Below are 13,007 nucleotides of genomic sequence, written 5' to 3' on the forward strand. Positions count from 1 at the left end.
CACGCCGCGGTCCAGCCGCCGACTGGCCCACCGTTCGCCATGGCCCCACCGCAACATACTCCCGCCGCCTCCACGCCGGCCCTCCCGCCTCCCGCAGCCCCGGGATCATCTCCTGCCGACGGGACAGCCCTGCCACCTCCCGCTCTCCCCGACACACAGACAGCGGCCATCACAGTCCGCCACGTTGACCTGATGACGCAACCCAAGTATGCTCACACTTCTCCAACCACAGCACTGCTCACGGAACTAGCTCCGCCACCGCCCCCCACGGCTTTCACCTCGCCTTCAATAGAGCCACCCGCACCCCCTCGCCCGCTGCCGCGGAGCCAGTTCCCCGCGGCTCCCCCGCCTCCTCGCCCGCCACCGCGGAGATCGGCAGTGCCATCGCCGCCCCCGCCGGGGCCCTCCGGCACCGCACAGCTGTATCCCTCGGCTACCGCCGCCCAGCTGTATCCCTCCGCGCAGCTCAGCCTCGCCTCACAGGCCGCAAACAGGGGGGGAACGGAGGGCAATGGTCCAGCTCCGGTGGCAGGGAAGACGGAGAGCCGCTCTGCCGGAGCTGATGCTTTAAATCTAACACCAGGAAACCCTGAAAAGCAGCCAGATTTGTTTGCAATGAGCCCCAGAGTCCCGCCAGCGAGCGGCTGGGATCTTGCAACCCATAAGGAGAAAACGAGTTCTGAGAGTTTGTTAGCGCTACTTTCTGAATCAAAAAATCCTCCAAAGTGCTCAGATTATTCTCAATTAACAGATTGGCATGAAATAAGACGCCAAAGCTGTAAAGATGAAAGTCTATTAGCTAAGCCTGTGATAGCTAGCCAACAGCCTGACAGTCCTAAAACGTGGGTTCCCATCCCCACTCACGAAATTAAAGAACTAAGAAGGGCTGTAAGAGATAGTGGTATTTGCTCACCGTATCTTAAACAACTGCTAAAAAGTACCCTAAAAAGAACACATCAAACCCTAAAACGCATTTTAGATCAACAGAAAGGGGGAGAAGCCCAGGATACACCTCAAAGGAGGTTGAACAAGGCTTTGTATGTGTACAATTTTTTGAATAGCTCTGCAGAAGAGCCTGATCCTCCCATTTATAGACATTTTTTGAACAACAAAAAAGCAAAACTGAAAGAGCGCCCCCCAGTTTTGATTAAAAATCTAGACTCAGGAAAAATAGAAGGACCATACAATCTTATAATGTGGGGGAAGGGGTTTGCGTGTGTTTCCACAGGTGAAGGAATCAAGTGGGTTCCAGCAAAAAACGTGAAGCCATACCTCGCATCAAAGCCTGCCGACGCCTCCACACCAGCCAGTGACCCTGCAAGTGGAAGCCAGGAAGCAAGCACCCAGACCTGAACTGTGCAGAATCACCAGAAGAAAGTGATCTGCCAAAAACAGCTCAAGAAAAGAATGGAGTTTTCTCATTTGCGCGCGTGCATGTTGCTTTTATTCTTTTGTTTTAGTTTTTGTAGTGAAGCTTTACCTGTGAATCAACCAAAGACAAATGTCTGGGTTGCTTTAGCCAAATCCGCAGGCTCCGATACCATCTGTCTATATGACACAAGCCCTGACAAACCTTTTTCAACCTGTTTAGTTGGAATACCTCTTCCAGAAGGTTTTGATAATATTACTCTTGATAAATATTGGCCATAAGACGATCATCATGTATCTCCAACTCCCAGCCATAGACACCAAACTTATATTGATAATTCTAAAATTGATAAATCTGACCTAGCTAACCAAATCACAACAGATGACCCGTCTTGGCTAGACAGTTTGTTTGATGATTGGAGCTTTGCACCTTGGCTAAGGGAACTCTGTAAAATAGGCTTGATTATTCTAGTAGTAATAATTATAGTATTAGTAGCAGTACCTTGTATACTTCAGTGTGTGCAAAAAATAACGAGTAGGACTGTATCTAATATCTTAGTTGTTCATCAGAACGGGGGAGATGTTGGGGAAGATGAAACAGGAAAGCCTTATAAATATGATTGCCTAACAAAAGATTTTGGGAATATGAAAACTGTGAGCGACATCGAAATGAAGGCCATCTTTGAGATATAGAGTCTTAGTTACTGAACAACTAGAAAACAATGGTATAGCCGGCTGAAGGTAATCCCCTCTTGATTGAACAATACCCTCTGCTTGCAGACAGGTCCAAGGGTCAGAGCAGACCCTACTAGCTCAGCAGAAGGGGTCCAAGGAGTAGTTTTTAGAAGTTAAAATGTAACACTCTATGGTAATGTAAGAACTCTTATAGGCTGTATGTAAATGCTATAGGATTTGTACCTTGTATTAGATTGGCTAGTGAGAATTAGAATATTCACTACAGAAGATGATTTATTGTATTGTAACAAGGACCTCGCGGCTCTTCTTAATTCAGCTCTCCTCTTAATTCGTCTCTCTTACCTCTTAGTTCTCTCTCTCTCTCAGTTTACCTCTCTTAGTAACTCTCTTAGCTCTTAGCTCTCTCGCTCACTCTCTCTCCCTCTCTTACACCTTGGGCCTGCTTGGAGCTGCAGCTGGCAGCTCTAAGCAGTGCCTCTGTACCCACGCCCTCTGCAATAAACTGCATGCTCCAAAGACCTGCTTATAGAGATCTCTCGTCGCCGTCCATCTCCGGCCGGGCCCGACCGAACCCACACCCTCATCACGATCAGTTTCGACAGTTTTATGTTGTAACAATGGACTCCTTGCTTCTATGAGCTAGCCTGCTTTTTGCAGAGGTGTCTTTGGTTCCAACAAGGCCCCGCTGTGTCTCAGTGCACCCTGGCTTCCATGTGGATGTGGAGTATCACAAAGGCTCCTTGGTTCCACCAGGTCCTGCTGTGTCACAATGGGTCCTGTGGTCCCTGAGGCCCTCCAAAGTCATTGTGGAGGCTTGCTTCCATGAGGTTCCATTATGTGCCAGTGGTCATCTTGGTTCCAGGAGTTTCCTTAGTGTCACAATGCTCTCCATGCTTCCATTAGGCCCTGCTTTGCCACAATGGTCCCCTTGTTTCCATGAGGCCCCGCTGTGTCACAATGGACCTATGGTTCCATGATGTTGCGTGGTGTCACCGTGCTCTTCTTGAATCCGCCGTGTAACCATGGACCATTGGTTCCATGCGGCGTGTCACAATGGGCTCCTTGATTCCATGATTCCCCACGGTGTCACAATGGAGCCTTGTTTCTAGGAGGTTCTGTACTGTCACAATTGTCTCCTTGATGCCATCAGCCCCTGCAGTGTCACAATGGCTCCTTGGTTCCATGAGGAACACAATAGCTTGGCATAAGCATTGAGCAACAGCTGCTGAACACACCTGGCAACATCTGCTTGCATCAAAAGAGGGCTTCAAGCTGACAATGGCACCAGCAGCTTCCATCTGCAACAGAGACCCAGGAAAGGACAGGCTGTGCCGGTTTGGACAAATGTGGAGGAAAATATCCTCTGATAGAAGGCAGGTTACACCCAGCCCTCCCCCACCAGGTTTTTGGAAAAAAGAACTTTCCTGGGAAGAAAGTGAAAGAGATAAAAACTATTTTTTTAACAAACACACAGGAAAAGGATAACAATGCTAAATATTAAAAGCTCTCGCTGTGCAGAGAAAGCTGGGATAATTTGAGAGTCCTTCTGTGTTTCGGTGGGGTCTCCTGAAACATCCATAGACAGCGAGGCCCGTGCAAAGAAACAGGGAGCGATTCTTGAGAGAAGTTTCAGAGCTCTTTCTTCTCCAGCCACATGGGCGGGGCACTGCCAAAGAACTGAGCAATCACAGCACAACCAGGGCCCTCCTCGCACAGGGCAACACAAAATAAGCAGTGCTGAACAGGATTAGGGCACATGTGAGCAGGGAGCAGGGAGACCCCCGTGCCCAGGCCATGCCTCTACCCCAGGGTCCCCTCTCCCATGACCGCATGGCAGGGGGGAGGAACCCCAACACTTCCGTAGGTGTAGTCTCTCTCCTCCTCCTTGCAGCTGGCTCATGGGCCCACATTCAGGGCCCCCACCTCGGGAGAAAATTCTCCCAATGTGCTCTGATGTTGAAAGAGTCAAGAAGAGAAGAAGGGAAAAAAAACCCCCGAAGTCCCAGGAAAACAAAGTTCAACTCTCCATCTCCCCCCAGAGAAAAGGAGCTGAAAACTGGCTAAAAAGAAACCAAGTTGCTTCCTCTGCTCTTGCTGCAAGCAGGATGCAGAGGAGTGTGTATGTGTGTCCTTGAACAAACGCTCTGAGAAGTTTGTCCGGTTTTTTTCCTCTCCCCCCTCTCAGGCTCAGTTGAAAGGCACAGAAACGCACAAAGTTCACTTCTGGGCATAGAGCAGCAATAGGGGATACACACAATAAAGTCACCCCAAGACACAGGGACAGAGAATTCAGTGGAAAGACTCCGAGAATTCTGCTCCCAGAGATCATTCATTCCTGCTCACACTGACCCTTGTAGAAAGGGGACATCGTTCCAGGCAGCCTGTACTGAGCATGTGGCTCCTGAGTGGGGTTTGTTGTTTAGGAAACCTGCTCCGGCTTTTCCATTCTTTCCTTGCAAACAGGAAAACTTCTCCTGGGGCTGTGTGCAGGCAGAGCCCTGAGGAGAGCAGGTGGCACATGGTGCGCTGGGCTGGGACAGCCAGCTGCAGAGCTCAAGGGAAGAAGCCCAAAGTGTCACAATGGCTCCTTGCCTTCACATGCAACACCTGGGTCACAATGGTCTCCTTGATTCCATGAGGCCCCACTGTGTCACAATGGCTCCTTGGTTCCATCAGGTTCCGCAGTGTCACCATGGTCTCCTTTGATCCGCACTGTCATCATGGACAATTGGTTCCATGAGGCCCCGCAGTGTCACAATGGTCCCTTGCTTCCATAGGTTTGATGGTGTAACAATGGACTCCTTGCTTCAATGAGCTAGCCTGCTTTTTGCAGAGGTGTCTTTGGTTCCAACAAGGCCCCGCTGTGTCTCAGTGCACCCTGGCTTCCATGTGGATGTGGAGTATCACAAAGGCTCCTTGGTTCCACCAGGTCCTGCTGTGTCACAATGGGTCCTGTGGTCCCTGAGGCCCTCCAAAGTCATTGTGGAGGCTTGCTTCCATGAGGTTCCATTATGTGCCAGTGGTCATCTTGGTTCCAGGAGTTTCCTTAGTGTCACAATGCTCTCCATGCTTCCATTAGGCCCTGCTTTGCCACAATGGTCCCCTTGTTTCCATGAGGCCCCGCTGTGTCACAATGGACCTATGGTTCCATGATGTTGCGTGGTGTCACCGTGCTCTTCTTGAATCCGCCGTGTAACCATGGACCATTGGTTCCATGCGGCGTGTCACAATGGGCTCCTTGATTCCATGATTCCCCACGGTGTCACAATGGAGCCTTGTTTCTAGGAGGTTCTGTACTGTCACAATTGTCTCCTTGATGCCATCAGCCCCTGCAGTGTCACAATGGCTCCTTGGTTCCATGAGGAACACAATAGCTTGGCATAAGCATTGAGCAACAGCTGCTGAACACACCTGGCAACATCTGCTTGCATCAAAAGAGGGCGTCAAGCTGACAATGGCACCAGCAGCTTCCATCTGCAACAGAGACCCAGGAAAGGACAGGCTGTGCCGGTTTGGACAAATGTGGAGGAAAATATCCTCTGATAGAAGGCAGGTTACACCCAGCCCTCCCCCACCAGGTTTTTGGAAAAAAGAACTTTCCTGGGAAGAAAGTGAAAGAGATAAAAACTATTTTTTTAACAAACACACAGGAAAAGGATAACAATGCTAAATATTAAAAGCTCTCGCTGTGCAGAGAAAGCTGGGATAATTTGAGAGTCCTTCTGTGTTTCGGTGGGGTCTCCTGAAACATCCATAGACAGCGAGGCCCGTGCAAAGAAACAGGGAGCGATTCTTGAGAGAAGTTTCAGAGCTCTTTCTTCTCCAGCCACATGGGCGGGGCACTGCCAAAGAACTGAGCAATCACAGCACAACCAGGGCCCTCCTCGCACAGGGCAACACAAAATAAGCAGTGCTGAACAGGATTAGGGCACATGTGAGCAGGGAGCAGGGAGACCCCCGTGCCCAGGCCATGCCTCTACCCCAGGGTCCCCTCTCCCATGACCGCATGGCAGGAGGGAGGAACCCCAACACTTCCGTAGGTGTAGTCTCTCTCCTCCTCCTTGCAGCTGGCTCATGGGCCCACATTCAGGGCCCCCACCTCGGGAGAAAATTCTCCCAATGTGCTCTGATGTTGAAAGAGTCAAGAAGAGAAGAAGGGAAAAAAAACCCCCGAAGTCCCAGGAAAACAAAGTTCAACTCTCCATCTCCCCCCAGAGAAAAGGAGCTGAAAACTGGCTAAAAAGAAACAAAGTTGCTTCCTCTGCTCTTGCTGCAAGCAGGATGCAGAGGAGTGTGTATGTGTGTCCTTGAACAAACGCTCTGAGAAGTTTGTCCGGTTTTTTTTCCTCTCCCCCCTCTCAGGCTCAGTTGAAAGGCACAGAAACGCACAAAGTTCACTTCTGGGCATAGAGCAGCAATAGGGGATACACACAATAAAGTCACCCCAAGACACAGGGACAGAGAATTCAGTGGAAAGACTCCAAGAATTCTGCTCCCAGAGATCATTCATTCCTGCTCACACTGACCCTTGTAGAAAGGGGACATCATTCCAGGCAGCCTGTACTGAGCATGTGGCTCCTGAGTGGGGTTTGTTGTTTAGGAAACCTGCTCCGGCTTTTCCATTCTTTCCTTGCAAACAGGAAAACTTCTCCTGGGGCTGTGTGCAGGCAGAGCCCTGAGGAGAGCAGGTGGCACATGGTGCGCTGGGCTGGGACAGCCAGCTGCAGAGCTCAAGGGAAGAAGCCCAAAGTGTCACAATGGCTCCTTGCCTTCACATGCAACACCTGGGTCACAATGGTCTCCTTGATTCCATGAGGCCCCACTGTGTCACAATGGCTCCTTGGTTCCATCAGGTTCCGCAGTGTCACCATGGTCTCCTTTGATCCGCACTGTCATCATGGACAATTGGTTCCATGAGACCCCGCAGTGTCACAATGGTCCCTTGGTTCCATAGCTTTTACGTTGTAACAATGGACTCCTTGCTTCAATGAGCTAGCCTGCTTTTTGCAGAGGTGTCTTTGGTTCCAACAAGGCCCCGCTGTGTCTCAGTGCACCCTGGCTTCCATGTGGATGTGGAGTATCACAAAGGCTCCTTGGTTCCACCAGGTCCTGCTGTGTCACAATGGGTCCTGTGGTCCCTGAGGCCCTCCAAAGTCATTGTGGAGGCTTGCTTCCATGAGGTTCCATTATGTGCCAGTGGTCATCTTGGTTCCAGGAGTTTCCTTAGTGTCACAATGCTCTCCATGCTTCCATTAGGCCCTGCTTTGCCACAATGGTCCCCTTGTTTCCATGAGGCCCCGCTGTGTCACAATGGACCTATGGTTCCATGATGTTGCGTGGTGTCACCGTGCTCTTCTTGAATCCGCCGTGTAACCATGGACCATTGGTTCCATGCGGCGTGTCACAATGGGCTCCTTGATTCCATGATTCCCCACGGTGTCACAATGGAGCCTTGTTTCTAGGAGGTTCTGTACTGTCACAATTGCCTCCTTGATGCCATCAGCCCCTGCAGTGTCACAATGGCTCCTTGGTTCCATGAGGAACACAATAGCTTGGCATAAGCATTGAGCAACAGCTGCTGAACACACCTGGCAACATCTGCTTGCATCAAAAGAGGGCTTCAAGCTGACAATGGCACCAGCAGCTTCCATCTGCAACAGAGACCCAGGAAAGGACAGGCTGTGCCGGTTTGGACAAATGTGGAGGAAAATATCCTCTGATAGAAGGCAGGTTACACCCAGCCCTCCCCCACCAGGTTTTTGGAAAAAAGAACTTTCCTGGGAAGAAAGTGAAAGAGATAAAAACTATTTTTTTAACAAACACACAGGAAAAGGATAACAATGCTAAATATTAAAAGCTCTCGCTGTGCAGAGAAAGCTGGGATAATTTGAGAGTCCTTCTGTGTTTCGGTGGGGTCTCCTGAAACATCCATAGACAGCGAGGCCCGTGCAAAGAAACAGGGAGCGATTCTTGAGAGAAGTTTCAGAGCTCTTTCTTCTCCAGCCACATGGGCGGGGCACTGCCAAAGAACTGAGCAATCACAGCACAACCAGGGCCCTCCTCGCACAAGGCAACACAAAATAAGCAGTGCTGAACAGGATTAGGGCACATGTGAGCAGGGAGCAGGGAGACCCCCGTGCCCAGGCCATGCCTCTACCCCAGGGTCCCCTCTCCCATGACCGCATGGCAGGGGGGAGGAACCCCAACACTTCCGTAGGTGTAGTCTCTCTCCTCCTCCTTGCAGCTGGCTCATGGGCCCACATTCAGGGCCCCCACCTCGGGAGAAAATTCTCCCAATGTGCTCTGATGTTGAAAGAGTCAAGAAGAGAAGAAGGGAAAAAAAACCCCCGAAGTCCCAGGAAAACAAAGTTCAACTCTCCATCTCCCCCCAGAGAAAAGGAGCTGAAAACTGGCAAAAAAGAAACCAAGTTGCTTCCTCTGCTCTTGCTGCAAGCAGGATGCAGAGGAGTGTGTATGTGTGTCCTTGAAAAAACGCTCTGAGAAGTTTGTCCGGTTTTTTTCCTCTCCCCCCTCTCAGGCTCAGTTGAAAGGCACAGAAACGCACAAAGTTCACTTCTGGGCATAGAGCAGCAATAGGGGATACACACAATAAAGTCACCCCAAGACACAGGGACAGAGAATTCAGTGGAAAGACTCCGAGAATTCTGCTCCCAGAGATCATTCATTCCTGCTCACACTGACCCTTGTAGAAAGGGGACATCGTTCCAGGCAGCCTGTACTGAGCATGTGGCTCCTGAGTGGGGTTTGTTGTTTAGGAAACCTGCTCCGGCTTTTCCATTCTTTCCTTGCAAACAGGAAAACTTCTCCTGCGGCTGTGTGCAGGCAGAGCCCTGAGGAGAGCAGGTGGCACATGGTGCGCTGGGCTGGGACAGCCAGCTGCAGAGCTCAAGGGAAGAAGCCCAAAGTGTCACAATGGCTCCTTGCCTTCCCATGCAACACCTGGGTCACAATGGTCTCCTTGATTCCATGAGGCCCCACTGTGTCACAATGGCTCCTTGGTTCCATCAGGTTCCGCAGTGTCACCATGGTCTCCTTTGATCCGCACTGTCATCATGGACAATTGGTTCCATGAGGCCCCGCAGTGTCACAATGGTCCCTTGCTTCCATAGGTTTGATGGTGTAACAATGGACTCCTTGCTTCAATGAGCTAGCCTGCTTTTTGCAGAGGTGTCTTTGGTTCCAACAAGGCCCCGCTGTGTCTCAGTGCACCCTGGCTTCCATGTGGATGTGGAGTATCACAAAGGCTCCTTGGTTCCACCAGGTCCTGCTGTGTCACAATGGGTCCTGTGGTCCCTGAGGCCCTCCAAAGTCATTGTGGAGGCTTGCTTCCATGAGGTTCCATTATGTGCCAGTGGTCATCTTGGTTCCAGGAGTTTCCTTAGTGTCACAATGCTCTCCATGCTTCCATTAGGCCCTGCTTTGCCACAATGGTCCCCTTGTTTCCATGAGGCCCCGCTGTGTCACAATGGACCTATGGTTCCATGATGTTGCGTGGTGTCACCGTGCTCTTCTTGAATCCGCCGTGTAACCATGGACCATTGGTTCCATGCGGCGTGTCACAATGGGCTCCTTGATTCCATGATTCCCCACGGTGTCACAATGGAGCCTTGTTTCTAGGAGGTTCTGTACTGTCACAATTGTCTCCTTGATGCCATCAGCCCCTGCAGTGTCACAATGGCTCCTTGGTTCCATGAGGAACACAATAGCTTGGCATAAGCATTGAGCAACAGCTGCTGAACACACCTGGCAACATCTGCTTGCATCAAAAGAGGGCGTCAAGCTGACAATGGCACCAGCAGCTTCCATCTGCAACAGAGACCCAGGAAAGGACAGGCTGTGCCGGTTTGGACAAATGTGGAGGAAAATATCCTCTGATAGAAGGCAGGTTACACCCAGCCCTCCCCCACCAGGTTTTTGGAAAAAAGAACTTTCCTGGGAAGAAAGTGAAAGAGATAAAAACTATTTTTTTAACAAACACACAGGAAAAGGATAACAATGCTAAATATTAAAAGCTCTCGCTGTGCAGAGAAAGCTGGGATAATTTGAGAGTCCTTCTGTGTTTCGGTGGGGTATCCTGAAACATCCATAGACAGCGAGGCCCGTGCAAAGAAACAGGGAGCGATTCTTGAGAGAAGTTTCAGAGCTCTTTCTTCTCCAGCCACATGGGCGGGGCACTGCCAAAGAACTGAGCAATCACGGCACAACCAGGGCCCTCCTCACACAGGGCAACACAAAATAAGCAGTGCTGAACAGGATTAGGGCACATGTGAGCAGGGAGCAGGGAGACCCCCGTGCCCAGGCCATGCCTCTACCCCAGGGTCCCCTCTCCCATGACCGCATGGCAGGAGGGAGGAACCCCAACACTTCCGTAGGTGTAGTCTCTCTCCTCCTCCTTGCAGCTGGCTCATGGGCCCACATTCAGGGCCCCCACCTCGGGAGAAAATTCTCCCAATGTGCTCTGATGTTGAAAGAGTCAAGAAGAGAAGAAGGGAAAAAAAACCCCCGAAGTCCCAGGAAAACAAAGTTCAACTCTCCATCTCCCCCCAGAGAAAAGGAGCTGAAAACTGGCTAAAAAGAAACAAAGTTGCTTCCTCTGCTCTTGCTGCAAGCAGGATGCAGAGGAGTGTGTATGTGTGTCCTTGAACAAACGCTCTGAGAAGTTTGTCCGGTTTTTTTCCTCTCCCCCCTCTCAGGCTCAGTTGAAAGGCACAGAAACGCACAAAGTTCACTTCTGGGCATAGAGCAGCAATAGGGGATACACACAATAAAGTCACCCCAAGACACAGGGACAGAGAATTCAGTGGAAAGACTCCAAGAATTCTGCTCCCAGAGATCATTCATTCCTGCTCACACTGACCCTTGTAGAAAGGGGACATCATTCCAGGCAGCCTGTACTGAGCATGTGGCTCCTGAGTGGGGTTTGTTGTTTAGGAAACCTGCTCCGGCTTTTCCATTCTTTCCTTGCAAACAGGAAAACTTCTCCTGGGGCTGTGTGCAGGCAGAGCCCTGAGGAGAGCAGGTGGCACATGGTGCGCTGGGCTGGGACAGCCAGCTGCAGAGCTCAAGGGAAGAAGCCCAAAGTGTCACAATGGCTCCTTGCCTTCACATGCAACACCTGGGTCACAATGGTCTCCTTGATTCCATGAGGCCCCACTGTGTCACAATGGCTCCTTGGTTCCATCAGGTTCCGCAGTGTCACCATGGTCTCCTTTGATCCGCACTGTCATCATGGACAATTGGTTCCATGAGGCCCCGCAGTGTCACAATGGTCCCTTGGTTCCATAGCTTTTACGTTGTAACAATGGACTCCTTGCTTCAATGAGCTAGCCTGCTTTTTGCAGAGGTGTCTTTGGTTCCAACAAGGCCCCGCTGTGTCTCAGTGCACCCTGGCTTCCATGTGGATGTGGAGTATCACAAAGGCTCCTTGGTTCCACCAGGTCCTGCTGTGTCACAATGGGTCCTGTGGTCCCTGAGGCCCTCCAAAGTCATTGTGGAGGCTTGCTTCCATGAGGTTCCATTATGTGCCAGTGGTCATCTTGGTTCCAGGAGTTTCCTTAGTGTCACAATGCTCTCCATGCTTCCATTAGGCCCTGCTTTGCCACAATGGTCCCCTTGTTTCCATGAGGCCCCGCTGTGTCACAATGGACCTATGGTTCCATGATGTTGCGTGGTGTCACCGTGCTCTTCTTGAATCCGCCGTGTAACCATGGACCATTGGTTCCATGCGGCGTGTCACAATGGGCTCCTTGATTCCATGATTCCCCACGGTGTCACAATGGAGCCTTGTTTCTAGGAGGTTCTGTACTGTCACAATTGCCTCCTTGATGCCATCAGCCCCTGCAGTGTCACAATGGCTCCTTGGTTCCATGAGGAACACAATAGCTTGGCATAAGCATTGAGCAACAGCTGCTGAACACACCTGGCAACATCTGCTTGCATCAAAAGAGGGCTTCAAGCTGACAATGGCACCAGCAGCTTCCATCTGCAACAGAGACCCAGGAAAGGACAGGCTGTGCCGGTTTGGACAAATGTGGAGGAAAATATCCTCTGATAGAAGGCAGGTTACACCCAGCCCTCCCCCACCAGGTTTTTGGAAAAAAGAACTTTCCTGGGAAGAAAGTGAAAGAGATAAAAACTATTTTTTTAACAAACACACAGGAAAAGGATAACAATGCTAAATATTAAAAGCTCTCGCTGTGCAGAGAAAGCTGGGATAATTTGAGAGTCCTTCTGTGTTTCGGTGGGGTCTCCTGAAACATCCATAGACAGCGAGGCCCGTGCAAAGAAACAGGGAGCGATTCTTGAGAGAAGTTTCAGAGCTCTTTCTTCTCCAGCCACATGGGCGGGGCACTGCCAAAGAACTGAGCAATCACAGCACAACCAGGGCCCTCCTCGCACAAGGCAACACAAAATAAGCAGTGCTGAACAGGATTAGGGCACATGTGAGCAGGGAGCAGGGAGACCCCCGTGCCCAGGCCATGCCTCTACCCCAGGGTCCCCTCTCCCATGACCGCATGGCAGGGGGGAGGAACCCCAACACTTCCGTAGGTGTAGTCTCTCTCCTCCTCCTTGCAGCTGGCTCATGGGCCCACATTCAGGGCCCCCACCTCGGGAGAAAATTCTCCCAATGTGCTCTGATGTTGAAAGAGTCAAGAAGAGAAGAAGGGAAAAAAAACCCCCGAAGTCCCAGGAAAACAAAGTTCAACTCTCCATCTCCCCCCAGAGAAAAGGAGCTGAAAACTGGCAAAAAAGAAACCAAGTTGCTTCCTCTGCTCTTGCTGCAAGCAGGATGCAGAGGAGTGTGTATGTGTGTCCTTGAACAAACGCTCTGAGAAGTTTGTCCGGTTTTTTTCCTCTCCCCCCTCTCAGGCTCAGTTGAAAGGCACAGAAACGCACAAAGTTCACTTCTGGGCATAGAGCAG

Source organism: Aphelocoma coerulescens, unplaced genomic scaffold (assembly GCF_041296385.1).
Source record: "Aphelocoma coerulescens isolate FSJ_1873_10779 unplaced genomic scaffold, UR_Acoe_1.0 HiC_scaffold_59, whole genome shotgun sequence".
Classification (NCBI taxonomy): Eukaryota; Metazoa; Chordata; class Aves; order Passeriformes; family Corvidae; genus Aphelocoma; species Aphelocoma coerulescens.